Source organism: Nannospalax galili, unplaced genomic scaffold, assembly GCF_000622305.1.
Source record: "Nannospalax galili isolate Female #2095 unplaced genomic scaffold, S.galili_v1.0 scaffold451, whole genome shotgun sequence".
In the NCBI taxonomy this organism is placed as follows: domain Eukaryota; kingdom Metazoa; phylum Chordata; class Mammalia; order Rodentia; family Spalacidae; genus Nannospalax; species Nannospalax galili.
Window position 1 is genome coordinate 2,305,346 of NW_008331662.1, and position 9,032 is coordinate 2,314,377.

Genomic DNA, 9,032 nt, shown 5'->3' on the forward strand with positions numbered 1-9,032 from the left:
TCACTACCTAGAGCTATCTCACCAGCCCAGACTTCATACCCTTTATGATGTAGGACAATATTCTCAAGCCCAGATATCAAGGACTTGTTTCTTGGTAAAATAGAATTAGGAAAATATATATGAATACATTAACATCAATACTGATTAACATTACTATCGATATATTAAACGTTTTCTTTTGTTTGAGACAAGGTCTCATGTAGCCCAGGTTGGCTTTGAACTCACAGTGTAGCCAATACCCTTTATGATGTAGGACAATATTCTCAAGCCCAGATATCAAGGACTTGTTTCTTGGTAAAATAGAATTAGGAAAATATATATGAATACATTAACATCAATACTGATTAACATTACTATCGATATATTAAACGTTTTCTTTTGTTTGAGACAAGGTCTCATGTAGCCCAGGTTGGCTTTGAACTCACAGTGTAGCCAAGGATGAGCCTAAGCTCCTGGTACTCTTGCCTCCACTTCCCGACTGTGGAGATTACAGGCGTGTGTGCCAACCATACTCAACAACATATTAAATTTTATCCATTAATATTAAAATGTTAAGGACTGGTGAGATGGCTCCAGTTAAAGTACTTGCCACACAAGCCTTGATGACCTGAGTTCGATCACCAGAACCCATGGTGGAAGAATTTACCTTTTTTTTTTTTTTTTTTTTTTGAGGCAGGGTCTCCCTGTAGCCCCAGTTGGCCTAGAACTCACTATGTAGACCAGGCTGTTTTTGAGCTCACAGAGATCCACCTGCCTCTGCCTCCCAAGTGCTGGAATTAAAGGTATGTACACCATACCTGACACCTTGGAACACTTTAAAAATGCAAACTCCAGGGCTGGAGAGATGGCTCAGGGATTAAGAACACTGGTTGTTCTTGCAGAAGACCCAGGTTCGAATCCTAGCACCCACATGGCAGCTAACAACTGTCCGTAACTCCAGTTCCAAGGGATCCAACAGCCTCTTCTGACCTTCACAGGCATTGCATAACACGGGTGCTCTTACATACATACAGGCAATACACGTATGTATAAAAATAAAAAAAAAAATTTAAATGCAAACTCCATAGAACTAACATTCTATAGAACATGGTTTAGGAAATTCAAATTAAAGGTAATGTACATGACCATTTGATTTATACAATCCGTTTCATTTGTGTGTTTCATCAATGAACATTTCCTACACCATTTACGCCTACAGAGTGAAGTTCCAGAATGCTTTCTTCAAACAGCTCTGGATTTAACTTACTGATGAGAATGCTCACTTCAGCAGCACACACACTAAAACTGGAACCATCCAGAGAAGGTTAGCTTGGCTCCTGTGCAAGGATGACTCTCAAACTCATGAAGCATTCCATATATTTTTTAAACTGACAAGAAACTCTCCGACCCCAGACCCCACCCACACCCCACCTTGTCCTAGTTATCTTTCTGTTCCTGTGATAAATGCATGACCAAAGCAACTTGAAGAGGGAAGGATTTATTTGGCTTACATTTCCATGACACAGTCCCTTATCAAGGGAAGCCAAGGCAGGGACCTGGAGGCAGGAGCTGAAGCACAGACCATCAAGGAATGCTGCTTACTGGCTTGCTCCCCTAGCCTGTGCTCAGCCTGCTTAAAATATTTATTATTTATTATTTTATGTGTATGAGTGTATTGCCTGCATGTGCGTCAGTGCACTGATGTCATGCAATGCCTGCAGAGGCCAGAAGAGGATTCAGATCCCCTGGAACTGGAGTTAGGATGGTGGTTAGCCTCCTTGTGGGTATTGGGGCTAAACCTGGGTCCTCTGTAAGAGCAGCCAGTGCTCTTAACTGATGAACCATCTTTCCAACCCCTCAGCCTGCTTCCTTACACAACATGGGACCACCAGCCCATGGGTGGTACCACCCACAGTGGGCTAGGCCCTCCCACATCACTGAACCATCAAGAAAATGCCTCACAGACATGCCCACAATCCAATCCAATAGAGACAATCCACAAAGCGAGGTTCCTTGTTCCTAGGTAAGTCAAATTGACAACTGAAGCTATCCAGCACACCATTCCCACCTTACTGCATTTGGGGAACAAAGTGTCTGTCCCTGGTCATCTGAGTCAAATTACTGAGTGTCTTTTTCTAAACCCTAGTATGAAGATGCATTAACACACCACCTTTACAGACTGAAGGAGCCTAGTGTGCTTGCAAATGGCTATAATCCCTGCACTTGGCGGGGGGGGCGCTGATATCCTTATAAAAAAATTCAGTTGCGAGAAAAGCTCTAAGGAGAGCAGGTAACTAGAGGGAAAATCCCCAGGCCTGGGTTCCCAGATATGTTTCAGTCCCTTCTCTGCAGCTTTAGCTCTGCCTACTGTGACAAAGATCATCTGTTCTCAGGTTATCAGGAAGCAGCTGAGGAATACTGTATCTGTGATCACTTGACTTTGGAGAAGAAATTATGCTCTTAAACTGTGCAGCCCCTGGCCAATGCACTCAGAGGGCTGGGAGGACATTTCCAGGATGATATCCATAGACAGTGACAATCCAAGCACTGCCACATGCAGCACAGTGATGAGGATGCTGCTGTTGCCCTGCTTGTTCTGCCATGGCCACCCCATGCAGGGACACGAGCAGTCCCCTACCACCTATATCTGAGCTGCAGTCACTGCTGTTGAGAGATTCCTCTGTCCAGATGCACAAGGAATGTGTTCTGCAGTTCTGGTGAGAAATCCCTTGGGGAGGTCCCCAGAGCCACAGACCCAGAGAGCATAACATTTCAAATGGACTACAGAGGAGCCTTTTGATTGTCAGGAGGGTTGACTGGCCTTCCACAAGTACAGGCTGGGCCATGCATAATCTCACACAGGCAGGTTCTAGTATTCTCTGAACGCCAGGCTCTGGTGTACATCCCAAGTGTCTAAGTCAAGCAATGTTCTGGCGCCAGATCACAGGAGAAGGCATCACATGGGCCCACCCCCCTCTGTTGTACCCCACACATGGGGTCAGACATGGGGTCAGCCAGGCATTTCCAAGCTTCCTATCTTTATCTGGATGAAGAAGCAGAAACCCCAGGCTTTATAAATAATAAATTGTTTCTTGGCCTTTTCTTTAAAGACAAGGACAGCCCCTCATCCCTCTGGCTGGGAATGGCACAGCTCAGGGTGGGCCTGCTGCCTGTGTTGCTTGCTTCTCAGGGACTGGTGTGGCCTGGAGAGGCTAAGTGGGGGTGTCCGGGGTTGCTGTTTTGCTCAGCTGGGGAGGTACTAAGCAAGTCTCTGTGGGTGTGGAACTTGTTTCTCTCTCTCTCTCTCTCTCTCTCTCTCTCTCTCTCTCTCTTCTCCTCCCCTTCTCTTTCCTTCCTTCTTCATTTTTTCTGCATACAGTGTGTGTTGACATTTGCATTTAGTTCTAACAGTAGCCTGCCACTCAAGACTTTCCACTTCTAGAACTGCAGTCACCACAGCCTCACAACTTGGGGGATGGAGAAAACGAAACACTTTGACTTGGTTCTTGTCAGCTTGGCTGAAACTTGAATTCCCCCTGAAAGTCAGATGTCTTCAAGCCAGTTTACTGAAAAGTTGCTGGCTGAAAGTTTAGTGCACTCAATGACCAGGTTGCCAAAAGCTTAGTTCCTTTTTGAATGTTTTTATTTTATTATTTTAAAAATTGTCTTGTTATTGCATTTATTTACTAATTTGGGGGGAGGTGCACATGTACCATGGCATGCATGTCAAAGTCAGATAACAAATTGCAGGCATTTGGATCTCTCTTTCCACCATGTGGGTCTTGGGGATCAAACTCAGGTCGTTAGACTTGGCGGTAAGCACCTTTACCTGCTAAGCCGTCTCACTTGCTTGGTAATCCTATCATTGACCTTTTGAGGAACCTGTATATTATTTTCAGTATAAGGACTAGAGCATTTAACATTGCTGCCGACAGCACACAGGAGTTCTACTTTCTCCACATTCTTGCCAATACTACTTACTGATTTTGTTGATAGCTATGTATAGTTTTATTTTATTTCCCCTTTTCTATGTTTTTGAGACAAATCTCACAATGTAAGCCCAAGCTGGCCTCAAATTCAAGGTCTTCCTGCCTCAACCTCCCAAGAACTGGAATTACTACCATGCGCCACCATACCCAGCACATATATAGCTTGTACTAGGTATATTTTTTATTGATTCTCATTCTCTGAAAATTATTTAACAACTCTTCATTACCCAAATACTTGCTCATTTGAAACACAAACAAGTAACTTCCAAAAAAACAAACAAAAGCCAAAACAATATAAATAGCAGAGACAGGAGGTACAAGAAGAGCCAATATCTTCCAAAATGTACTTAAGGGAAACTGTCCAAAAGTCAGAATGAGGGGTCTACAAGATGGTTCAGTGGGTAAATGCGCTGCCTGTCACCAAGCCTAACGAACTAAGTGTGCAGCACTCACATGGTAGAAGGAGAAAACCGACTCCTACAAGTTGGCCTTTGACCTCCACATGCATGCCATGGCACACACATGCCCCCCTATATACATACATACATACATACATACATACATACATAAATGTAATTTTTAACTTTTAAAAAAACTTTATTGAGAATTTCATACATGTATATAAGGTCTTTTGATCAAATCCATGCCCACTCCCTCCCCTCCAACACGTCCCACATCTCCCCATCACTTTTTTCTTTTTCCTGTACTTACTTTCTCTTTTTCTTTCTTTCTTTCTTTCTTTCTTTCTTTCTTTCTTTCTTTCTCTCTCTCTCTCTCTCTCTCTCTCTCTCTCTCTCTCTCTCTCTCTCTCTCTCTCTCTCTCTCTCTCTCTCTCTCTCTCTCTCTCTTTCTTTTCTTTTGGTCTTTTTGAGACAGGGTCTCCCTGTAGCCCCAGCTGTCCTGGAACTCACAATGTAGACCAGGCTGGCCTTGAACTCACAAAGATCCGCCCGCCTCTGCCTCCCGAGTGCTGGGATTAAAGGTATGTGCCACCACGTCCAGCCTTTCTTTCTTTTTTAATGGGGCTTTTTGCTACTCTAACATTCCCCCTTCCTAAAACCTTTTAGGAATTAGATAAGAGCTCCCAAATACTTTTGACATTTTTGGCCTTTACAACATAATATGTTGCTAAGAGGCCCAAGGACATTTTGACTTTCAGCCAAGAAACGGACTACTTTTTGGGGGGGTCTTTTTCTACCTTAACTGCCTAGCCAAATTCTACCTCTTATTCTTGTCACACCATCCTCTGAAGAGGTTACCCAACTTGCAGATAGGGAATCGGGATGCAGACCATTCTGGCTTCTTCCATGCTGAACAGGGACACAGGGTGAGGCAATTAAAACAGATTTTTAAAAATTAGAGAGCTGTTGGGTATTAGCAGGGGTGTATAGTGGCTGGTATACCCTGCAGGGAAACAGCCTTCTTCTGTTGGGGAGGATCATCCTCTTTGTCTGGGCACAGCTTTGGGAGGGACACACTTGGAGCAGTGAGGGAGGAAGGATACAGCTGCCTAGCCAGCCACATTAGCTGGATCAATCCTGGAAACATGAGGTGACCAACTTTGCTGCCTGTAGCCAGATTGTCCTCACACCTAATCAGTATCTGGAGATTTGTGATTAAGGGAAAGTGTACCTTTTAAAGGCAATCTTTTATGTAGTAATCATTTATGTGATCAAGGTCACACACCTGAGGCACTCAGGAAGCTGAGGCAGGAGGATCATTGCAAGTTCAAGGCCAGCCTGATCTACATAGGGAGTATCTAGGCCAACCAGGGCTAAATAGGCTGCAATATAACAAGAAGCTATCTAAAAGAAAACCCAAAATAAAACCAATTACAGATTTCCATCTGTTTTTACTCAATTTGTTTAAACAATAGCACTATACATTTGAATATTACAAATACTATTTGTTTTGTATACTATAAATATGATGTAACTTGTTTAAAGATAGTGAGCTTTTTCAACTGTTCTTGAAATTTTATGGAAATATATCAGAATGAGGTGCTCACGGATGCTCAAAGAACTTCTAGGGGGTTTTCTCATCAATATTAATAGGATCCATTAATTTTATAATAACTTTACTGCCTTCAGATTTACAAAGTACTAGCAATCAATCACATGATTTTATTTACTTATTCCTTATATCTTTATGAACTAACTACTTTTACTGAGGTCTGGGGATGTATCACAGTTGGTAGAGAGCTTGTCTAGCGTACGCAAAGCCCTGATTTTCATCCCAGCACTGCATAAATCAGGCATGGTGGTGTATACCTGGAAGCCCAGCACTTGGGAAGTGGAGGCAGGAGGATCAGAAGTTCAAGATCACCAAGGCTGCATAGCAAATTTGAGGCCAGACTACCTACGCAAGAGACCCTGCCCCCAAATACATAGATATTATAACTGAAAAACTGGAGTACAAATAATCTCTTCAAAGATGTATATTTAATAAACAGCTAAAAAGCTGGGTGATTTTCCTATCCCTTTAAACTCCTTCACTAAGGGTCAGAGTTCTATTTGAAATAATATTTTCAAAATAATTTTTTCCACATCTTGTGGATCTCTAAGCAAAACATCTTTTTTCAAGGCCAAATTAATTACATTCTGGACTTAGTCCCTGTGGGAGAAGTTCATACAGACATACAGTGTCAACATCACATCCAGCTGTGAAGAGTCAACATGAAAACTAGGCCTATCACACACCCAGAGGATGGGGTCAGAGACCAGTCTCATCGAGGAGACCTGAGTCCAGAGAAGAGAAGGTCCTGGGACAGGGTCTGGGCCAGGCTCTTCCCAGCCTCTTCCTGCCCACCATGCTGAGGGTCTCCTTACAGCACAGAGATGCCTTCTAAGGCTCCACTGTGCATTGGTGGCAGAGGAGTGTGTGTATGGGGGGTGGCAGTAATCCCAGAGTTTGCAAGCAGCCAGCAAGCACTTGATTCCTCCTCCTTCTCTCCTCCCCTTCAACCCCATCCCACCCCCACTTCCTATTCCTCCTCTTCTTGCCAGCTTGGGCCTCTTCTCATGAGAGAATTTAGAATTCAAACAATAGTTTTGTATGGGAAATTCTGGTTTACTAAAAGTTTTGAGGCCTGGGCTCAGAGGTCAAAGCATTCGCTTGCAAGAGAACCCCAGAACCCATATAAACACCCAGTGGGCACACCCCACACCTGCTGTAAATCTAGCCCTGTGATGGCAGAGACAGGATTCCCCAGAGCAAGCTAGCTATGGAGACTAGCCATATCACCAAGCTCTGGGTTTGACTGCGAGACCCTGCCTCAGTGAATAAGGTGAAAAGGCAATCAAGAAAGATTACAGATATCAACCTTAGGTCTCCCAAACATGCAAACATACATACACACAGCACACACACGCACATTTACCATGCACACATATACATGAGAAAAAGACAAAAAATGGTTTTGAAATAAGACTACCATGTATTCCTTATTCTGTCTCATAGAAAATATAAGCAATTTTTTCCCAAAATATGTTCAAGATTTGTAATTGAATACATTTTTATGAATGATAATTAAATGTGGTCAGCACAGGTAAAGAATCACTGTAATGTGCACTGTTTAAATTGTAGTTACACCCTGCTAACTCGGGAGTATATTTCAGAGACCTATAGAATGTTCAGCCATTAAGAACACTGACTTTGACTAATGTCAAACCTATGAATTTAGATTTCAATTCTACTACTTAGCAGCTATGCATCTTTCTATTCAGGCTAGTGGCATATGACTATGATCACAGCAGTTGGGGTTCAGAAGCAGGCGGAGCTTGAGTTTCAGGGCCAGCTTGGGTTACACAGGAAAACTCTGTCTCAAAGAAAACTAAAATAAGTTGAGTGTGGTGGTGCACACCTGTAATCCCAGTATTTGGGATGTGGAGGCAGGAGGATCAGGAGGTCAAGGTCATCTATGGCTACATGAGTTCAAGTCTAGCCTGGGCTACATGAGATGCTATCTCAAAAAAAAAAAAACCACCAAACAGCCAAGCCCCAATGGATGAACTCACACTGAGGGACATCTAGGGATACAAACTTGACTCTATAGGCCTTAACATATATGACAGAATGCATGAAATCTGGTGGGGTTAGAGGGGTTGCAGATAGGAGCGGGAGTCTAAATAAAATCAAGATGTATCATATGAAATGCACAAAAATTCAGTAAAAAATTAATAAAAAACAATAATCCACGAGTCCATGCTTGAGCACAGGATTTCTGTGGGAATTAAACATTTATAATAATGTCAGCATTAGCATACTTCTGGCTCAAAGTATGTGCCAATAGTGTTGAGCTTATTATTAGTGCAGAGACTTGGAGTCGTTTCTCTTGGCTTCCCTTCCTATAAAATTATCCTATTAATGTTGGAAATGTAGGTGATTCAGTTGACTTCATACTTACATTCCAACACAACATGGAATTACATCTTTGAATAATCCTTGGGATTAGCTGAATTGTTTGACCCTTGTCTCTAGGGTACAGAAAAATGTTAGTTATTTGAGTTTTCTAAATTTAGGATTCCAAACCAATAAAAACTTACTACTTATCTCAAAGAGATTCCAAGAAGAATTTCTATTGCATAGAACTGCTCACTTTTGCTCATATGCCAAACTAGGCCTTCTCACCTCTAGACAAAAATTGATATCAAAGCTCTTTTGGGTACAAGTGGTAGAAATCCAACTCAGCTTAGCTTAAGCACAAGGGAATGTACTAGCTCCAGAGACTGGGAACTTTGAGGGTGGATCTTGCTTCAGGCAGAACTAAGTGTTGCCAGGGCTCTGGTTCCCTCGGTGGTGGGAACCTCATTCACAGTTTGTTCCAGGCAGTCTGATGCCAGGATCATGGGCAACTTGGGCTTCTGCAGTTCCTCCAGTTTGAAGGCCCAAATAAAAAGAACTCCTCTTATTTATGTGTGTATGTGGGAGGTGGGGTGCATGTGTATAGCGTAGACATGGAGGATTGTCTTCAATCGCCTATCTTTATTTTAAAATACTTTATTATTTTTATTTTATGTGTAAGAGTGTATTGCCTGCATGTATGTGAGTGCATCTGTGTCATGC

At 42.6% G+C, this 9,032-nt stretch overlaps 1 non-coding gene across 1 annotated transcript; it reads left to right on the forward strand.

Annotated features, from left to right (window-relative positions):
• Positions 1-1,254: 1,254 nt before the first annotated feature.
• On the forward strand, positions 1,255-1,361 carry LOC115069220. The gene has a single exon (XR_003848499.1). It is a non-coding gene; the product is annotated as a U6 spliceosomal RNA (small nuclear RNA).
• Positions 1,362-9,032: the final 7,671 nt, after the last annotated feature.